Source organism: Schistocerca gregaria, chromosome 2 (genome assembly GCF_023897955.1).
Source record: "Schistocerca gregaria isolate iqSchGreg1 chromosome 2, iqSchGreg1.2, whole genome shotgun sequence".
Classification (NCBI taxonomy): Eukaryota; Metazoa; Arthropoda; class Insecta; order Orthoptera; family Acrididae; genus Schistocerca; species Schistocerca gregaria.
In genome coordinates, this window is record NC_064921.1 from 631,089,622 (window position 1) to 631,112,372 (window position 22,751).

The following is a 22,751-nucleotide window of genomic DNA, read 5'->3' on the forward strand; positions in this document are numbered from 1 at the left end:
CTGTTAAATGCACAGCAAATTCCCTTTCTCCGACAGATGCCATTAGATGCGTGGTATCCGCATGCCACCTTAGACTGTGTGGTGCAGAATAATTCCATAATTTAACACCAGTCCCTGCTGAATCGGTGATATCGTTGATGTCTATATTTTGGGTATTAATACACCGCTTCAGTTGTATTAATGCAATTATTTTTAGATAACTACTCGTTTTATAGCATTAAGAGCCACATATCTTCAGGTGAACGCTGCATAACAATAAATCAAGAAAGAATAACAATCCTGAGACATCCAATGATATGAAATTATTTCAAAAATTATTTTAATATAGAAAAATAGAAACTCTTACATAACAATATTGATGTATTTTTACTCACGTAACTAAAACATTAGATATGTATCTGCGGATGGAAGTGACAAATGAAAATTTGTGGACCTCCCTCCCAAGAGAGCACGTGTAGTCATGCAGAGCCACTGTGCCAGGGTGCTATAGCACAGCTGCCTAGTCAGCAGGAGACTTGGAATGACCTTTGGAACCTAATGATTTCACTTGATTATAACATTAGGACTAAGAATGTGGTGACGGTACTCACGCCTCCAGAGAGTATCGCACCACAATCGATAAGCCACTCTCAGAACACTTGTAGCACAGCAACCGTGTGGGTTGGCTGTACCGAGGTCCACCAGGAGCCGCGGCTGCCAGCCCATGGGCTTCACGTGTATGGATAGCGATTGATCTATACCTCGTTAAATACCGAAGCACTGAGCTTCGGTTGACAGTTCTCATCAGTTCACCGAGTCGTGAACATTCTTCAGTTACTGTCGAGTCTACAGGCTGCAGTGTTCCTCCGTCGTCTCCGTCACTTAGGCTCCATAGGCATCGTAGGACCATTCTGGAGTCTACATACGTATCACTCAGAGGCACAGTGACATGACCTTAATATTTTAGAGGACTTGTAATAATTTCAAGTGTCTAATTTTGCTGGACATTTCACAGAAAGAAGCATCATTTAAATTCTATGGTCCAGTCATCAATCCCTTGCAATTTGACTCAGTCTTCTGGTACTGCTATCTTCTTCTTTTACGTGGCATTGCCACTTTCATGTTATAGCCAACAGAATCAAGTGCAATCATCTTCACTTAACTTCTGACATTGTCCACTGGATCATTAGTGTTGTCACGTCATCTTTGCATGTCAGCCACAACTGATCAGTCACTTCGTCAACAGTAAGCACTTTCAACTGTAGTTCAAATCCCATGGCTTTTTAACTGCTACAGAATAAGTGAAGACACCAGCGTTGTGTGTGCTTTTTACCCGGAATATTATGTATTCTGATAATTTATAATGTAAACAATGTCTGCCCGCTTAGCTCGGTGCTTGCCGGCACGGTAGCTCAGCCTGTCCGGTAAGAGGGTTAGCTGCCCTCTGTAAGAAAAAAAAAACTGAGTGAACGAATCAACAATGAACTTGAACGGGTGTTATGGAACGTCCACCCCGAACAAATGTAATGATCGCCATCGAACAAAATGGAAGAAAAGGCGGTAAGGTGCTTGCCTCCCATGCAAGCGAGCCCGGGTTCGATACGCGGGCGAGTGGGAGATTTTCTCCGCTCGTGGACTGGGTGTTGTGTTGTCCTCATCATAATTTCATCCTCATCACGGGCACGCAAATCGCCAGATTTGGCGTCGACTGCAACAAGACTTGCACTTGGCGCAGAGCTCATGCGAAAGATTTAGGTGTTTGCTATGTTCTTTGTTCATCTCCTCCCATGTGGTATTCGAGAGTCGAATGGTTGAGAAATTCTACGGTAGGCACTTGGATGTGAGCCGCAGTGTAGTTTGCTATGGCTGTTTTGCTGTAACATCCTGATGTATAGATGTATAGAATAATGTGAGAAATCCTTAAAGAATCTGGTATATGAATCGATGTTGACACAAATTTCATTGTATTCGTTGCAAAGTGACTAATTTCAACAAAGCATTCACAGATTTTTCTTTTAGATTTTGAAGCAATTCTGCCTTTAGCAATGATTCAGCGTTCTAACTGGAAGCCTTAACTTAGATCAAAATTTAGCGAACCAAAAATGGCATCGCTTTCTAATAGCTATGCGTTCTACTGAGTGTGCATCTCATGCCTGTGTTTGCTTCAGGTGAGTACGCTCGTAGCACAGGATGGCGCACTCAGCGATAGAGTAGTTAGACAGTGAGCGCCGCTGGTGGAACAATAAGACGCAACATCATGACTGCGTGACGTGCCTCCTGGCATGGCAGTCAATGATACGATCATCAGTGTACTGCAGATGTTCGTATAATTGAAATAAAACATCGATATGAAAAAGCGGTACCCCAATCCTTGAGTAAAACGCTAGCCTACCCTCCCATCCTAAAATACATAGTGACACTAACACCACTTAGACACTTACTATTAGGTAACCACGTAATTGGTATAATAAAGATGTCTTGATATACGCCTTCCTGACTAAAAAAAATGTATTAGAGCTGGTATTTATAACTTTATGATGCTGGTAGGCATTTAACGACTATTCGTTTGCTAAAATTGATAACTTTAATGTTACATACTCCAGTAATATTTGAGATTTGGCAACCATCCAAGCGATCTTATCAATAGCGACTAAATAAAAGCCAATATTTCCAGAACCTTGGGTAACTCTTAACAGAAGCAAATCTACTTACAAATTATTAGAAAACGTAAGTTTCCCATACAGGAATCTTTGACTGGTGAGCAGAGCATCCACAGAGTGTGTTGACATTACAGAACATGCACTTTGTCAAGTTTTAGGTCAGAGATCAGTGTTGCGAACTATGCAACTTTTCCATAGTAGTTACAGGAACCAATGTAAATCACTGTTGCTTTATTATTATCGAGCTTTGCAACCATGCCATTGATTCCTTTGCTTATACAGACAATAAGGACTATATTTTGTAAAGAAACTGGGTGACAGTGAATTTTTTTAAACCGTGCATTTACCATTGCTATGTTGTTTCTGTGCAACATACAGTGCCATAAAAGAAATGTGCAAATCGACAGTCTTGCACGAATGTAACGTTAAACGTATTAAAAATATATCTCTTTTTTCGCTATCATGTTGCACTGTACATTTTTGCGTAATATGGAGATTATTTTTTAGTGTCATACATTTGTTAAAGTATACAAATGTGATGTCACCTTCCTCTTTTATCTAGTGTTTACATTAAAGCTCCATGTATGGAGATTATTTTTTAATGTCATATATGTGTTAAAGTATACATATATGATATCATCTTCCTCTTATATCTAGTGCTTACATTAAAGCTCCACATATGGAGATAATTTTTTAGTGTCATACATTTGTTAAAGTATACATATATGATATCATCTTGCTCTTATATCTAGTGTTTACATTAAAGCTCCACATATTCTATTGCAAATTCCTATTACTTTCCCTGTGTACCACGTTTTATAAGTATATCTCTAATTCAGTGTAATATTACTAAATGGGATATTGTAACAGATTCAGATAAATGGGTGTGGAGTTATAATTACAATGTTATGGAGGGTTTATGTGTTTATAGAATCGTATATTTCCCATGCTATACATCACACTCACACTCAAATCATTACTAGGTCAATGGGCAGTGAATAGGTAGTCTCAGGGTTGCTATTTCCACAGTGCAAAACACCTGTTACCAAATGATATAGAACTGTGCAGTACAGGTCTGAATGTCTCAACAATAGAGCTGTTCTGGATATAAAATGATATTTTCTTTGTGTAAGGCTGTCTACAACGGCAAATGTTTGTGGTATGCTGACTTATATCTGCCAAATCACATTTTGACTCTGAACTCATGATATCTAATGCTAGTCAATTTTTGTTATGAAAAGTTAAGACTATAGTGTAATCAAAAACATCATATTAATAGTTGCTCTATCTAGGAATTATCTGTCTCGACAGAGAATGTTGACGTGCGATATCCCACTCTGACAAAAACTACAAAGGAGGCAGCTACATCCTTTGGGTGCATACAGTAACTATATTGTTTTATGAAGTCTACGAGTACTATAGGATTTGTTGCTGTGTACCCCTAATGCAATATAAATTATACAGAATATCCAAAACATCTACTTATCATCCATGTCTCTCACGTCTGAAGTATCATGTAAACTATTGTGCATTGCTATACGTCACATGTTTGGTTTCCTTTCAGAGTACACATATATAACAGTTCCACATGTAGCAAACATATGCAACTTATAGATCAAGAAATGATCCATACGTAAAGACTGAAAAGTTGCACAGTTCGCACCAGTATTCAAGAAATTAACAATTTCATTTCCAAAATCCTACTGCAAATCTTCATCTGGGATATGGACCTCTAATTCAGCGGATTACTCTAATATCCGCTAAATTAGAGGTCCATATCCTAGATGAAGATTTGCAGAAGGATTTTGGAATGTATACTGTTCGAACATTGCAAACTACCTCAAAGAAAATGATCTATTGAGACATAACACCAATTCAAAAGCTATTGTCCTTGTGAAACGCAACTAGCTCTCAGTTCAAATGAAGTATTGAGCGCTGTTAATAAGAGATCTGAAACGGAGTCCGTTTTTCTTGATTTTCAAGAGGTTTTTGACACGTGTCCTCACAAGCGATCTTTAAATTGCGTAGATATGTAGTATCATGACACTTATGAGGCTGGATTCGTGATGTCCTGTCGCATAGGCCACAGCTTGCAGTAACTGACGGATAATAATAATTAAAATAGAAGTAATATCTGTTGTTCCCCAAGGAAGTGTTATAGACCCTCTGCTGTTCCTGTTCTACATGCGTACAGGATTTAGGAGGCACTCTGAGCATCTTTCCTAGATTATTTGCAGGTGATGCTTTCTTTTACTACAGTGAGGTGCCCAGAAGATTAAAACCGATTGCAATATAATTAGGCAACATATCTGCCTGGTGGAAACAGTGGCAATTGGCTCTAAGTAATGAAAAGTGTGAAATGATCCACACGAGTAGTAAAAGGAATCCTCTAAATTTCGGCTACACTGTCAATCACAGGATTATGAAGGTTGTCAGTCCAACTCAAAACTTTGGGATTACATTGTCAAACAACTTCATCGCATAATGTTGTCAGGAAGGAGAACCAAAGAGTATACTTTACTGCCCACATACCTAAAAGATGCAACAGGTCTACTAAAGGGACTGGCAACACTACGCTTCTCCGTCGTCTTCTGGAGTATCGTTGTGCAGTATGGGACCCTAACCAGATACAACTGACAGACAGAAAAGTTCAAATAAGGGGGGACAGAGTGTCAAAGATACGATAAGCGAGCTGCAGTGGCAGCCATTAAAACAAACTTGAGTTTGATTTCAAACACGTACCCCTACTCATATGATAGTAGTTGGTGATGACTTTAATTTACCCTCGATATATTGGCGAAAATACATGTTTAATTCCGGAGGTAAGCATGAAATATCATCAGAAATTGTGCCAAACGCATTCTCTGAAAATTATTTCGAGTAGTTAGTTCATGAGCCCACGAGAATAATAAACGGTTGTGAAAACACACTTGACCTCTTAGCAACAAATAATCCTGAGTTACTAACGAGCATCAAAACCGATACAGGGATTAGTGAACACAGGGCTGTTGTAACAAGACTGAATATTGTAATCCCCAAATTCTCGAAAAATAAGCGAAAAATATACCTATTCAAAAAAGCAGATAAAAATTCACTTGACGTCTTCCTGAGACACAATCTCCACTCATTCCAAATAAATAATATAAATGTAGACCAGATGTGTTTTGGATTCAAAGTAATAGTATCGGCAGCAATTGAGAGATTTATACCAAATACATTAACAAACGACGAAGCTAATCCTCCTTGGTACACAAAACGGGTTAGAACACTGTTCCAGAAACAATGAAACAAACATGCCAAATTTAAGCAGGCGCGAAATCCCCAAGATTGGCAATATTTTGCAGAAACTCGAAATTTAGCGCGAACTTCAATGCGAGATGCTTATAACAGTTTCCACAACAAAACTTTGTCTCAAAACCTGGCAGAAATTCGAGAGAGATTCAGGTCGTATGTGAAGTATGTTAGCGGCAAGAAACAATCAATGCCTTCTCTGCACGACAGCAATGGAGATATTATCAAAGACAGTGCTGCCAAAGCAGAGTTACTAAACACAGCCTTCCTAAATGCCTTCACAAAGAAAGAAGACGAAATAAATATTCCAGAATTCGAATCAAGAACAGCTGCCAACATGAGTAACGTAGAAGCAAATATCCTCGGAGTAGTGAAGCAACTTAAATCACTTAACAAAAACCAAGTCTTCTGGTTCAAACTGTATACCAATTAGGTTTCCTTCGGAGTTTGCTGATGCACTAGTTCTATACTTAACAATGATATACAACTGTTCGCTCGACGAAAGATCCGTACCCAAAAACTGGAAAGTTGCACAGGTCACACCAACATTCAAGAAAGGTAGTAGGAGTAATCCACTAAATTACAGGCCCATATCGTCAACGTCGATGTGCAGCAGGATTTTGGAACATACATTGTGTTCGAACATTATGACTTACCTATAAGAAAACGGTCTATTGACACACAGTCAATATGGGTTTAGAAAACATCGTTCTTGTGAAACATAACTAGCTCTTCATTCACATGAAGTGCTGAGTGCTATTGACAAGGGATTTCAGATCGATTCCGTATTTCTGGATTTCCGGAAGGCTTTTGACACTGTACCATACAAGCGGCTCGTAGTGAAATTGCGTGGTTATGGAAAATCGTCTCAGTTATGTGACTGGATCTGTGATTTCCTGTAAGAGAGGTCACAGTTCGTAGTAATTGACGGAAAGTCATCGAGTAAAACAGAAGTGATTTCTGGCGTTCCGCAAGGTAGTGTTATAAGCCTTTGCTGCTCCTTATCTATATAAACGATTTGGGAGACAATCTGAGCATTAGTCTTCGGTTGTTTATCGACTAATAAAGTCATAAGAAGATAAAAATTAACTGCAAAATGATTTAGAAGAAATATACGAACGGTACAAAAAGTGGCAGTTAACCTTGAATAACGAAAAGTGTGAGGTCATCCACATGAGTGCTAAAAGGAACTCGTTAAACTTCGGTTACACGATAAATCAGTCTAATCTAAAAGCCGTAAATTCAACTAAATACGTAGGTATTATAATAACGAACAACATAGAAAATGTTGTGGAGAAGGCTAACCAAGGACTGCGTTTTGTTGGCAGGACGCTTAGAAAATGTAACAGACCTACTAAGTAGACTGCCTACACTACGCTTGTCCGTCGTCTTTTAGAATGCTGCTGACCAGTGTGGGATCCTTACCAGATAGGACTGACGGAGTACATCGAAAAAGTTCAAAGAAAAGCAGCACGTTTTGTATTATCGCGAAATACGGGAGATAGTGTCACAGAAATGATACAGGATTTGCGATCGACGTCATTAAAAGAAAGGCGTTTTTCGTTATGACGGAATCTTCTTACGAAATTCCAATCACCAACTTTCTCCTCCGAATGCGAAAATATTTTGTTGACACCGACTCACATAGGGAGGAACGATCATCAATATTAAATAAGGGAAATCTGAGCTCGTACGGAAAGATACGAGATTGGAATAATAGCGAATTGTGAAGGTGGTTCGATGAACCCTCTGCAGGCACTTGAATTTTATTTGCAGAGTATCATGTAGATGTAGATGTAGAAAGACGTTTTCGTTGCGGCGAGATCATTTCACCAAATTCACCCTCCAATTTTTTTCTCCAAATTCCATAATAGTTTGACATCGACATACATAGGCAGAAATGATCATTAACATAAAATAAGAGTCCTGATTTTGTTGTGAAACCAATAAAACTGTCACACATGCGTCTCCGCAATACCACTGTTTGTCGAAGTAAACTGTCTACCAGAGGATTAAGAAACTAAAAAAAAAAAAATGGTTCTGAGCACTATGGGACTTAACATCAGAGGTCATCAGCCCCTAGAACTTAGAACTACTTCAACCTAACTAAACCTAAGGACATCACACACATACATGCCCGAGGCAGGATTCGAACCTGCGACCGTAGTGGTCGCGCGGTTCCAGACTGAAGTTCCTAGAACCGCTCGGCCACACCGGCCAGCAAGAAACTAAAAAAATCGTTCCATGTGGATTACTATAGTTAAGACATTTAGACCTGTCCCGTCTGGTAAGAAATGGTTGTCGGTGTGCTAATAGCAGGCCAGAGGCCACTTGCATACGCTACCAATCTACTACCGACTTGCGGCTTCAGTAGGATAAATAGCATGGGAATAGTCTGTTACCACACAAACCGTCCGTAACATAACAACTGTAATTAAAGTTCCTTAGTCTCTATGTGTTGCATTAACGTAAACACTAGATATAAGAGGGAGATGATACGAAATACGCGTACTTTTACACTAAGGAGCCAAAGAAACTGGTAGACCTGTTTAATATCGTGAAGGGCTCCCGCGAGACTCAGAAATGCCGTAACATGATGTGGTATAGACTTGACTAATCTGTGAAGTTGTGGTGGAGGGAACTGACGCCACTAATCCTGCAGGGCTGTCCATAAATCCGTAAGAGTATGAGGAGGAGGAAATCTCTTCTAAACAGTACGTTGCAAGACTTCCGAAATATGTTCATATCTGGGGAGTTTGATGGCCAGCGGAAGTGTTTAAACTCATAAGAGTGCTCCTGGAGCAACTCTGTAGCAATTCTGGACGTGTGTGGTGTCGCATTCTCCTGTTGGAATTGCTAAGTCCGTAGGGATGCACAATGGACGTGAATGGATGCAGGTGATCCGAGGGGATGCTTACGTCCGTGTCACCTGTCAGAGTCGCATTTAGACATATCATGGGTCCCATATCACTCCAACTGCACACGCCCCAGACCGTTACATAGCCTTCCCCAGCTAGAACACTCTCCTGCTGACATGCTGTCTCCATGGATTCATGATGTTGTCTCCATACCTGTAAAGTCCATCCGCTCGGTACAATTTGAAACGAGACTCGTCCGACCAGGCAACATGTTTCCAGTCATCAACAGTCCAATGTCGTTATTGACGGGCCCAGACGAGGCGAAAAGCTTTGTGTCATGCATTATCATGGGTACACGAGTGGATCTTCGGCTTGTAAAACCCGTATCGATGATGTTTCGTTGAGTGGTTCGCACGCTGACAGTTGCTGATGGCCCAGCACTGAAATCTAAAGCAATATGCGGAGGGGTTGTGCTTGTCGCCTTGGAAAATTCTCTTCAGCCGTCGTTGGTGTTGTCCTTCTAGGATCTTTTTCCGGCCGCAGCGATGTCGGAGATTTGATGTTTTACCGGATTCTTGGTAGTCAGGTACACTCGTGAAATGGTCGTAGAGGAAAATCCCCACTTCATCGCTACCTCGGAGATGCTGTGTCCGATCGCTCGTGCATCGACTATAACACCACGTTCAAACTCACTGCCGTTATGTTCTGCCATCCTGCAGCCAATAATCACTAAAGGATATACTTTTAATTCGGATTTTAACATCACATTTCTGCTGTGTTGTGGATCTGTAAGTTTCAATTTCTTCGCGGTATGCTGGATGAAATGGTAAATTCATAATGTTGTTAATAATGATAACAGGCATTCATTATACTTCTGTAGAAAACGAAGTCATTACTGTTTTTGTAGTGGCGTAAAGATCCGCAAATAATGGAGTGGGAATGCTTTACGTCTGTTCCTGTAATTAACCTGGAAAACGCATTTTACAGCACACGTTTTAAATGTCTGATACACAGATCTGAGATCCAAAAGCCAACACAGTACACATTTTTAATGACTGTTCTGTTGAGTATGACCCTTTTCCTGTCACTCTATTATTACTATATTTATTATTATTACATATTTATTATTATTGTATATTATTATACTTATTAGCTCTGACTCGTGTTATAAAAACTCTGTGAATATTACGTGGAACAGGCTGGTACTGTGTACTTATTTACTTCTGATTTAGCAACTGTGGAGGGGAATCAGATGGTATGATCGCAGCTAAACTATAATTGGCGTCATTATTGAAAGCTGCCATTTTTAATATGGAATGTAACTCGTTTAACTATTATAACTTTTCATCTCATGCAAGAGGGTCGTGTATCCTACAAAGTAGCTATGAAGGTCATTTATGGAAAAGTATAATTTCATGAATGGAAAAGGTACGTTTAATTCTTTGATTATTTTACCTTCTCGCTTGTCCGTGGCTCGGGACATTATTTCATGAATCGTAACTCTTAGGGAACTTTGTATCCTGAGAAATCAGTAAAGCGTGCACCAAGGTCGTTTATGCTCTATTTTGAGAGATTAATTGCTGGACTTTTATCGAAATTAATACACAACTTGGACACTGACTTCCATGCTACAGAATCAGTATGTCATAGCACCCAAGACGGCATCCCCGCGGCGTACGATTGTACCTCCGACAATTTTCAGAGTCGACGATCGCCGGAATTCCGCAGAACGAAATAAATTTTATTTCAGCTGTTGGTTTCGACGTCGAGAGGCAAATAGAGTATGGCTACGAACTATAACTGCTTTCTACATACCATTAATCATTTTGCTTTACAGACCTGAGAATTTAATTAGCAATTAAATTAATGCCTGGGAGTGCTCTTCATATATGTGTTAAAATATTATAGAAGCAACTACTCCAGGCCGAATGTTTCCATTCAAGTAACCAGATTCTATTCGGTCATAATAATTTAACTTCAATTTAATGGGGAGGGAAGTTAAACTGTCCAGGAAGGTTTTTCCTACCGGTCAACGATTCCTTTATGGGAGGGACACATTTTGTGACACGTTGTAGTTCGATTTTTATTTAGCCTTGCTTTTGTTAAGCATTTCAATGGTTCCCCATGTATTGGCGTTTGTTTAACCTCTATTTGTAAGACATGCAAGACCGTTACCAAATGATAATAGTGTTGGAGTCTCTTTAATCGAGCCCCATGTATTTTACGTGCAAACCTATCCACTTAAACAAACAAATGGTAGTGAAATGTAGTGATTCCATCGTTTCCAAGATTCGGTAAATTGGTTTCCAGATTCTACATGCATACTGTTGTATTACAATAACTCCACTGTGTACATTTCAGAGAACAGAACAGAATATATGGCTTGTTAGTATGATAAATGAGTAGAACCACCATGAATTTATAAATTGTACGTTAATACCTGCATATCAGACAATTTTTCATAAGGTCAGTAAGATGGTTACCTAATCGTATGTGTATATGTCATGTCGTTTCTATTTAAACATTTAGATACGGTGTTAACAACCCTGTGTGTAGTGGGATGGGACTGTAGGCTAGCGTTTTTTATTATTATTGACGTATTGTCTGATTTATTTCGATCACCCACTGCAATCACGCTAACGTATACAATTGCTTGTATGATGCCTACACCGTTGCAACACCAGCAGACACGACATGCAGAGCCATCACATGGCATCCGTTCCTCCATAAATTGCGTTCACTGTCCGAGTACTCCAGCCCCCAGCAGAGGGTGTCCCACCACATGAAGCAGTTCTGACCAATGCACACTGGGTGGGACACATGGTTCTTAGAAGTCGGTGCTACTGCTGGTTCACCAAATTTAGATCATACGGAAGCATTTCTAAAACCACAACTGTTTGAAATTGTATGAAAAATCCACAAATTCTGTGTTGAAATCAGTGATTCTGTAATCAAAGCAATGATATCAAACTATTCGCATAATAGATTTTTTAGGATGTCAGATACTATTCTCGACTGCAGGTAAGTAAATAAAACTGTGACAACTTAAGCCATAATCGCTGCACTACAGCAAAACAACTGTAGCAAACTACTCTGCAGTTCACATTCAAGTACTTGCCTTAGAATTCACAGACTATGCGACTTTTCCAGCCTCGAATCACAATGAGAAAAAAATGGACAAAGAGCGTATTAAACACCTAAGTTTTTCAATGCGAGCTCTGGTTCCTCTTACCCTACTCTGGCGATTATTTCTCCCTGTATGGGAGGGGGCCACTAACACATTTTCGCATTGTTTTACTGATTGTCATCCCAAGAGACTCTCTCCCCCAGTATGTACAATGTTACTTGTATTTGAGCAGGTTACTTATCATAATAAACAATTATAATTGCAGATTTCTGATAATGGAACACAATCCATAAATAGGTTCCAAATAATTTTGGGCTTAGTGTGCGAAGATGAAATACATGTCCCAAGCTAGAATAAGAGTGTCACTCCATTCAGACCACTAAATCTACAACCTAAGTTGGTGTTTTTGGGTACTGGGTAATGGTATGTGTACAAAACAGTCATGGATTGCTTATAGTAGGACGCAAGTATGATGACAGACATTTGCTAAAAACGAAAAAGAAACGATCTTGCCTCAAAATAAAAATTGTCTGTGTTACTATTTATTAAAATAGCTATTTTGATTACGAACCACACGTTGCGCTACATAATACTGCTGCATACATGTCAGCTACTTTCCTACACAAATACGCTTGTTTAAAAAAAGTCCCCAGTTAGTGTAATACTGGAGATGTGTGCAGTGTGGTTTTCACCATAATCGTGCTACAGAGATATCACAAACGTTCCTAGAGAAATGGTTCAGATGGCTCTGAGCGCTATTGGACTTAACATCGGAGGTCATCAGTCTGCTAGAACTTAGAACTACTCAAACCTAACTAACCTAAGGACATCACACACACAGATCCGTGTCCGAGGTAGGATTCGAACCTGCGGCCGTAGCGGTCGCGCGGGTCCAGACTGAAGAGCCTAGAACCGCTCGGCCACACCGGCCGGCGTTCCTAGAGAAACAGATTATGGTATCTTTAACTTTTTAGTTTAATTTTTTAAATTTTTAAGTGTGATGTCATACAACAATTTACGTTTCCAATGCTTGGCTACCTTCAGCCATTTTTGAGTCATAATTTATACTACTTCTTAAATAAATTATGAGAATGCTAAATTGGGTCGTAAATAACAGTGCAACATATTATAGTGATAACGGTCATAAGCTATACGAATTGGATAATAAATGATATCGTAAGGGACCTGAAAATCTGGCAACCAGGTTGTCGATGTATCCCAGGCAAAGGGGCAGTGCTTCGTCTCATTTTCTTTTTAAATTTTTGTTGTTTATGTATTACCCAGTTGGCCTAGAAGAGATTGGAAGTACGGAGAGGGAGCGGAAAAAAGATGGAGGAATGGGTGAGGGTGAAGTTGACCTTGAGGCAGATCTGAAAACAATGGATGTTAGAGAGATAAAGCTTCACAACTATCGAGGATTTCCACACAGATATTGCCTGAATTATTTTACTTACTTGAAGCACTGAGTACAGTGAAGCAAATAATGTATAACGGTTCTTTATAGACTGCTCATGTCATTACACTGCATTGCATTGCATTACATTCCATTATACGCAAGCAGTTGCGAACGTTCCATTATACCCATGGTATGGCTCTGGCATGTTTCACAGTAATTTTCGCTTTGCAACTTTCCCTCTCCACTATAATTATTGAATGCTTGACAAACCTTCATCTGTTACAATGGACTCTAAGCACTTCATCATTGGCCTGTCCCTCACGATCTCGAGTCGAGTATATTCAACAATTTAGGCACTAGGAAAATGCTGATATAACCTTCAAAACGCGATGTTTCTCTCAGTTACCTCTTATTTCACCTCTAGAGACGATTTTACAACAGAAAAAAATGAAAGAGCGCCAGCGAGGTTTAGTGATTCGGAGTCCACATTAAACAGTGAGTTCCCTCTAAATTCATGATAAGTCAGCTCAAAAGTTGGAGGAAGGCAAAGACGTAGCACTTCCATTAGATCAAGACCTAGTAAAACAGTACAGTGTTCAAATTTTGGTCTGAGGACAGTTTCACTTTATTCTAGATTTAAGATGCTGGAGCATGTATTCTGTGTGACTGACAGTGATTTACGATTATAGTACGATGGATATATTTTCATATATTAAGTGATGAAACGTTACATTTCAGGTTTTGAACTCTCTTTGATTGCCAACATGTGCAGTCCATGTAAATCCACCTGAAAGTGTAACTAATCTGAAATTAATGGTAAACAGTTATATCCTAGTGTCGTTTTCTTGGTCTGATTATCGATACAGCCTTGGGGACAAATCATACCATTACGTTTTTTGTTACTTTTATGCAAACAAGAAAGTTTTAGAAAGATTTGAGCTGAACGCTATATTTGAAACAGAAATTACAAAAACAGATTTCCTATGAAGTGACCGTCACCATTCACATAGCTACGCGTATAACTTCCAGGGAGAGTAATGGATGCTTTTCCAAGCAGCAGGAGTTTTTAAACCACATCAGAGTTGCCACCGATATCAGAGAAAAGAAAGTTATTTTGCAGATATTTTCAGATTTTCATAGAGAATTCATGATATTTTTCGATGAATGGAATCCATAGGTACTTCGCGAAACTTTGCAAGAAAATTACATCAGGGCCAAATACGATATTTCATCATTTGCACAAACGGACTGTCTCTAGCACAGGCCTCTGTTGCTCTCTATTTGTAGTTCCACAAAACTGTGGTCTAGACATTCACTGCGTCATCTTCCTACAGGGGAGGCCAAAATCCAAACCAGAAAATGTGACAGGTCTGTAATGGCCGTGTCTCAAGATAGCAACTGAATGACGTCGCTGTAGTGAGTGCCCATTCAGCGAGCAACTTCCCACGGTGTGAACTCGCGCTGTGTGCCAACCGGCGCACATGATCTACTGACCACGCATATGGAAAGTCAAGCCCCTGAATACACAGTGTGCGATGCAACAAAAAGTCCGTGGTTACCAAACAAGCCTGAGACTTGTACCCTGGAAAGCCAGTTTTAAAATGTTTCATGTCGCCTTCTGGCGTCCCTCCACCTTGAAACGAAAGACTGTGCTATCTTATCTTTCAGCTCGTTAGCGCTGGTACAGAAATTCACACTATGTTTTTCTTCCCTTCGTTAGTAATTATAACGAGTAAAGATAATTTTGTCAAAGCAGAAAGCAAAACTGATTTAGAAAACCAATAAATCATTGACTGACGCCTGATTTGCGAAGACAGCGTTTGATGAGAGCTCAAATTAGTCGTCGGATTTCCTCAGTCAATTCCCACAATACTTTGTTTTTTAGCAAGTTCACCAGATGTGGGTTGTTGAGTGACTGACCGCTAATGAATTTTCTGTACCATCTGCGTAATACAAGAAAACGTCCAAGCTGTTTTTTATAACGCGGTGCAGGGAAATCCTTAACTGCTTGTAATTTAGTATCATCAGGTTTGATTGCTTCTTCGCTGATAACATGTCCCGAAAATTTGATATGATCCTTTCCAGATTCTGATTTCTCTTAATTTGCCGTGACACCCGCCTGTTCGAAGGCCATAAGCACATCTTCAATTACTTTCACATGGTCCTCCGAATTTGGGGTCGCCGCAATTTACCGTCTACATACACGGTCATCTTAAGCAATTTGTCAAATAGCTCTGAGCACTATTCGACTTAACTTCTGAGGTCATCAGTCCCCTAGAACGTAGAACTACTTAAACCTACCTAACCTAAGGACATCATACACATCCATGCCCGAGGCAGGATTCGAACCTGCGACAGTAGCGGTCGCTCTGTTCCAGACTGCAGCGCCTAGAACCGCTCGGCCACTCCGGCCGGCAAGCCACTTGTCACCAAGAACCTTGTCCAATGACCTTACAAAGTCTGAGATGGAAATAGTCACACCAAAAGGTAGTACACATTACTGGTAGCGCCTTCCTCCAGATAGGAATGTTGTGTATCGTCTGGAGTCCTTGTGCAATGGGACCTGCCAATAGCCTCACATCAAATCGAATCTGCTAATCACTTTCGCCGCATGAAATTTCTGGAGTAATTCTTCTAAATTTTCGGGTCTATCAAATTGTAGTCTTATTTTGCTCACCAAGCACGCACACTGATCGACCATTTGACGATTTTCACACTCAACACACGCTGGATTTCCTCCCCGCTGCTTCACGTTTTGACTTCAGGATCACGTATGGCGGTACGAAAAATGGTTCATGTTCCCTCACTTGCAGTTCTCATTCTGCCGTCTTTATCACCCATAGGTCACTCGGCGAAACCTGCATGTGCCTTTTCAGGCTCTCCATCGAACTTTCTATCTCCACTAGGTTCTGTTGTGCTAGAGACTGGAGTTTGAGATTTGTGGCATTTGAGGAGCGTGCAGAGAAGGCGGGGTGTTAACGTGGCTGCATGTCTCTCCTTACTGGGTTGTGACCTGTGAAATGTGTCTCTGATAACAAAAATGCCTCACAGATTTTAACAAGTCCCTGGCGAATAGATTATCGAATTGTAAACCGATCCTGAAATAACGTGGACGTCGCTTTAAACTACGCCCAGACACTCTTTGTGACCGTGTTTGAGTCATTTACACTCACATATAAGGTTCATATGCTGAAAATTAAGGTTTTTTCCTTATGTTAAAAGGTACAACATGTTCATTTAGCTAGGAAATTAAAATGTGCTGCAGTCGAGAAACTATAGTCAATACCGTATTTAACAATCTGATACATTATTACTCTATTACACACCAATAATTACCAAATGAAAGGAAAGTAAACAGAATAACTGTCAAAAATCAGTTACAAGTTAAATATATTTTGAAGTATAAGCTATTGTAAACCAACACAAATATTCATTTCCTAGGTAGGTAGAATTGTGAAGATATTGAAGAAACTCAGTTCACTGATAAGTATCGCATGTTCCAGAGCAAAAGGCCTTCTTCTGTATCGAGGTACAAAGTGGTGCACGACGGACGAAGTATGGCTTAACTGTGCCCACGTTAAGCAAATAATTTTAAAAACATGTAACATGAAATCATGTTCCTGAAGGATTAACAACATACTGCAAACAGTTTCAGTCTATTTCACAGAAATTAAACGTGTAGAAGGTGAAATATTTATAAATGATGCGAAAACATAGCCTCATGTGTGAGAACAATAAAACAGCGGAAACTGCTTTTGGTGGTCTGTAGAGTGATGATTCTCAAATCAGTCACTAGACTGAAGTACTGAAGAAAATTACGTTGTGTGTCTTTAGGTCCACTATTCTCCACGTAGAACTCTATCCTTCTGGAATTAAGTGAAAACGTGAATGTATTTCTGGTTACTAAAGATGTCTCTGGCCAAATATAAATACCATTTATTCAGTTGGTCATAGACATAATATCAAAATCGTTAATATAAGTGTCCTCGATATTTGTCGTTGTAATACATCGACTGTGATAGTAATTATAATGCGTCAAGTGTAAAGTGTGATTCTTGAAGGAAGACTATCTGGTAATGAGGAAGCTTACCCTTGGCAGAATGAGATGTGTCATTGCACATATTTCAGTGATTCGGTAAGCCTTACTGAAATTTTGTACGCGGGTGTTATTGGTCACACTCCGTAGCCTCTGTCTGGGTACATGCTGATATTTTTTTGTGTATGTCTCTACTTACGCGTGATCAACTCTGAAAAACGTATCTAAAATGTAATTGAACGGATCGACGATTATTATTAGTGCTCTTGGTTGATTGTGGAGACTATCTCTTACGACTTATTCCCTGGCTGATAAACCTTGGTAGTAAAGTTCCGTTCAGTAGCAATTTCATTAGACATAATACAAGTACGGTAGCTCCTAATTTGCTGTCTGACTTAACAATTCGACCTACATCCACATTAGTGAAAGTTACACTGAAGAGCCAAAAAAACTACTATAGGCATGCATATTCAAATACAGAGATATGTAAACAGACGGAATATGGCGCTACGGTCGGCAACGCCTATATATATAAACAAGTGTCTGCCGGAGTTGTTAGCTCGGTCACTGCTTCTACAGTGGGAGGTTATCAGGATGCAAGTGGGTTTGGACGTGGTGTTACAATAGGCTCGCGACCAATGGGACACAACATCTGCGAGGTAGCGACGAATTGGGAATTTTCCCGTATGAACATGTCGCGAGTGTATCGTGGTTATCAGGAATCTGGTGAAACATCAAATCTCCGACATTGCTGCGTCTGGAAAAAGATCCTACAAGAACGGGACCAAAGACGGTAGCAGAGAATCGTTCCACTTGACAGAAGCGCAGCCATTCCGCAAATTGCTGCATATTTGAAAGCTGGGCCATCAGCAACTGTCAGCATGCGAACCATTCAACGAAACGTCAACGATATGGGCTCCGGAGCCGAAGGCCCAGTTGTTTACCCTTGATGCATGCACGACACAAAGCTTTACACCTCGTCTGGACCCGTCAACACCGACATTGGACATTTGTTGACCAGAATCATGTTGCGTGGTGGGACGAGTCTCGTTTGAAATTGTATCGAACGGATGGACTGTACAGGTATAGAGATAGCCTCATGACTCCATGGACAAAGCTTGTCAGTAGGGGAGTGTTCAAGCTGGTGGAGGCTCTGTAATGGTGTGGGGCGTGTGCAGTTGGAGTGACAATGGACCCATGATACGTCTAGATGCGACTCTGACAGGTGAAACGTATTGTAAACATCCTGTCTGATCACCTGTATCCATTCACATCCATTATGCATTCCGACGGACTTGGGCAATTCCAGCAGGACAATGCGACGCCCCACACGTCCAGAATTGCTACAGAGTGGCTCAATGAATGCTCTTCTGAGTTTAAACACTTGCACTGGGCACCAAACTCCATAGATATGAACATTATTGCGCATATCTGGGATGCCTTGCAACGTGCTGCTCAGAAGAGATCTTCAGCCCCTCGTACTCGTACGAAGCTATGGGCAGTCCTGCAGGATTCATGGTGTCACTTTCCTCGAGAACTGTTTCAGACATTAGTCCAGTAGATGTTGCCGCGCTCGTGAGGGCCCTACACGATATTAGGCAGGGGCACCAATTTCTTTGGCTATTCTGTGTATATGAAGCGTGCACCAGCTCCTCTGTACGCACTAATATTGACAGCTCATGACTTTCAGAATTTTGCCTCCCAGGGATGTTCTGTGAGATTTGTGGTATATCTCTGGAGACCGAAAGTGACGCAGAAGGACCCATAGACATCGATGCGGAGGACGCTGCCAAAGTATGTCATGTGGTCATCATTCAGTCATTTCCTGAGCAGTTACAGAAGCACACCAACGATCAGTAGTCCATAACAGGTTCTACACTGCTAGCTCTCACAGACGCAACACCTACGTCAGCAACAGATACGTCAGCTTCGTCCTGGCGTTGCATTCTGGTTCACGACTTTCGATATATCTTAGGTTGGATCGCCCTCACAGTGGAAGTCACGAGACAGCGGTGTAATGCATGCAGCGATCAGCACAAAGTGCTTCTGGAAGCTGCTACGCTCTCAGCAGCGGTGCTGCCATGGTCGCCGTCATCTATGACCTCGCCAATGCAGCCACGCTTACGCAGCGCATCATCGCCGATATCTCTCGCACCACCATCAGCAGCAGGCATGCATAGTTTGCTCTACTCCGGGCTACTATGCCCACTATCACAGTAGAGGACGTATGAGGCCCCCGTTACTTCTGGATTACTCGAACCTTGTTCTACAAAGACGTTAAGATACTGCTGAGCTTCGGATATCTGAGACAGCTGGTCAGCTCCAAACATGACACTAACAACGTCGAAATCGACTCAGAGGACGCGGCAGAAGTGGGGTAGTGGGGTTGGCAAACGGTTTCAGCGTACCTCTCTCCTCGTCTCGCCTGAAGGACAATTGTGGACATTTCAGGCTTTCTGCTCCCATATCAAGACGGAACATAGGTATGCCTATGGAAATTCGTAGTGACTAAGAAGAAGGGCCTTTGGGAGCTGCACTGTAATCGTGATACTTATGTATTCGCCAATGAGACCACCTGACAGTGTCAGATGGGCCCACCACGCTACAGCCTATTTATAAAATGTTTACAGAATATAAACCCGTTTTTTTCAGTAATTTTCTTAATTTATTCCACGACCGGTTTCGAACCTTAAAGCTTCATCTTAATGTGTCATCAAATAACAAAGAGAACACGTGCGTGTCGAGGTCAGCCCCTGGGGATCACACCCACGTCAAATAAAACGCATGGGAGCGTAGGACCATAGTGCCCGCCTGTACATTACGACACGGAAGTGACTTTTGTTCGACGTGGGTCTGATCCTCTATGACTGACTGGCTCGCCCGCCACACATTTGTGTTCTCTTGATTATTTGATGCTACCTGAAGCTGAAACTTTAAGCTTCGAAACCAGTAGTGGAATAAATTAAGAATATTACGACTAAAAATGGCGTAGTACGTTTTATTACAATATCCAAACGCTAATATTAATTCAACAGCCGGCAGGAATGGCCGTGCGGTTCTAGGCGCTACAGTCCTGAACCGAGCGACCGCTACGGTCTCAGGTTCGAATCCTGCCTCGGGCATGGATGTGTGTGATGTCCTTAGGTTAATAAGGTTTAATTAGTTCTAAGTCCTAGGCGACTGATAACCTATGACGTTGAGTCGCATAGTGCTCAGAGCCATATGAACCATTTTTTTAATTCAATATTTATGTGATTACCATACACGGGACAGGACGGAATTCATACTTAACTGCAACTGTGGCTTGGCAATCAGAATAAGCATCTGTGCTACTGAAATATGTTTTCTAACATTGTGAATATCATAAATATTTTCTGATATTTTTGAAGCCTGATATATTGTACACCGTGAGTCTAATTCGCCTCAAATCCGAGTTCTACATTGACTAGACATACAGTGCAAACTTTAAGTGTAAAGGTATGTTTAGCATCTCTGAAATATATTGAGTAAAACAGAATGCCTACAAGAGCGAATAGAATCAATTTTACTACTATGCACTGGTGATTAATGCAATACGTTTTAATTGTTCATCAAAACATTACACTGAGGTGACAAAAATCAGGACAGAGCTCCTAATATCGTATTCGACCGGCTTTTGCCTGGCTTAGTGCGGCTACTCGACTTGGGATGCACTCAGCAAGTCTTTTGAAGTTCCCTGCAGAAATATTGAGCAATGCTACCTCTATAGCCGTGCATAGTTGAGAAAGTGTTGCCGGTGCAGGGTTTTGTGTACAAACCGATCTCTCTGTCATGTGTCATAAACATTTGATTCGGTTCTTTTCGAGCGATTGGATGGCCAAATCATTACCTCGAATTGTTCAGAATATTGTTCAAACCAGTTGTAGCTCAGTGACATGGTGTATTGTCAACCATAATAATTCCATCGTTGTTTGGCTGCAAATAGTTTCCAAATAGCCGAACATAACTCTTTCCAGTCATTGATCGGTTCAGCTGGACCAGCGAACCCCCTTTATTCCATGTAACCACAATCCACACTGTTACGGAGATACCACCAGCTTGGACAGTGCTTTATTGAGAACTCAGGTCCATGAGTTCGTGGGGCTTGCACCACACTCCAACCTACAATCAGCTCTTAACAACTGAAATCGGAACTCGTCTGACCAGCCCACGGTTTTCACAATCGTCTAGGATCCAACAGATGAGGTGACGAGCACAGGAGAGGTGCAGCAGGCGCTGTCGTGCTGTTAGCAAAGGCACTCGTGTCGATCGTCTGCTGCCGCAGCCCATTAACGCCAAATTTCGACACATGGATCTAAAGGATACGTTCGTCGTATATCCCACACGGTGTTGCTTGCTTGTTATGTCTCTCAGGAGTGACCACGCTACGCAAACGCCGCTGCTTTCGGTCATTAAGTGAACGCTGTCGGCCACTGCATTGTCCGTCGTGAGAGGTAACGTCTGAAATTTGGTATTCTCGGCGCGCTCTTGATATTTTGAATCTCGGAATAGTGGATTCACTAACGATTTCTGAAATGGAATGTCCCTTGCTTCTAGCTCCAACTAACACTCCGCGTTCAATGTCTGTTAATTCCCGTCGTGCGGGCATAAAAATATTGGACACCTCTTCACATGAATCACCTTAGTACAAACGGAAGCTCTGCCATGGCATTGTTCTTTTATGCCTTGTCTACCCGATACTACTGCTATCAGTAAAAGTGCGTATCGCTATGCCATGATTTTAGTCACCTCAGTGTGCACCGTACAATGAGTTGAGTCACTAAAAGTGTGCAAGTCGCTGACTATTGTTACATACAATTTGATTCTTTACCTTGAACAGGATGATCCGTGTATTATAATGAGACGCTTGGATTACAAGTCACTCGGTGCTTTTAATCGCCAGTCCACTGTGATTGGAGAGTATGTCCCATTAGCTTCCGCAACCCGTAATTGTATGCAGCAGCTGCGGCAGCAGGTTCAGAGGGCGACACGTGGACTCACACAGGCCGTCGGCCACTGAAGATGTGCTATGTTTAGTGAGCAGCCGCAAACGACGCTCGACGCTCCGACCTCGTAGGTATCAAGAGTTCAGCTATCAGTGGACAACAGCATTCTTACACTCGACACTCTGAAATTACCTGTCAAGGGCAGCCGACAAATAAGCATTACAATATCAACACCTCCTCCTCTTAGACCAAATTAGCTTAACTTGCGAAACGCGACAGCAAGTGCTTAAGCACAACTCGTTACGAGGTTTCAGTATCTACTTCTCAGTACCTCTGCAGGAAGTGGGTATTTTTATCTGCATAAGTCATAAATGAATGCAGAATAAGGCAGTTAGCAAAGAGAACATGTGACTTTTTCTTTCATTTGTTTGGTACGTACA

At 41.1% G+C, this 22,751-nt stretch overlaps 1 protein-coding gene across 1 annotated transcript in view; it reads right to left on the minus strand.

Moving 5' to 3' along the window:
• LOC126334648 (ATP-binding cassette sub-family C member 4-like) overlaps positions 1 to 22,489 on the minus strand; it is a 225,429-nt gene extending 202,940 nt beyond the window's left edge. The window contains exon 1 of the mRNA XM_049997093.1: positions 22,197 to 22,489. The gene's annotated coding sequence lies outside the window, so the exon portion shown is untranslated. The remainder of the gene's footprint in view (positions 1 to 22,196) is intronic.
• Positions 22,490 to 22,751: the final 262 nt, after the last annotated feature.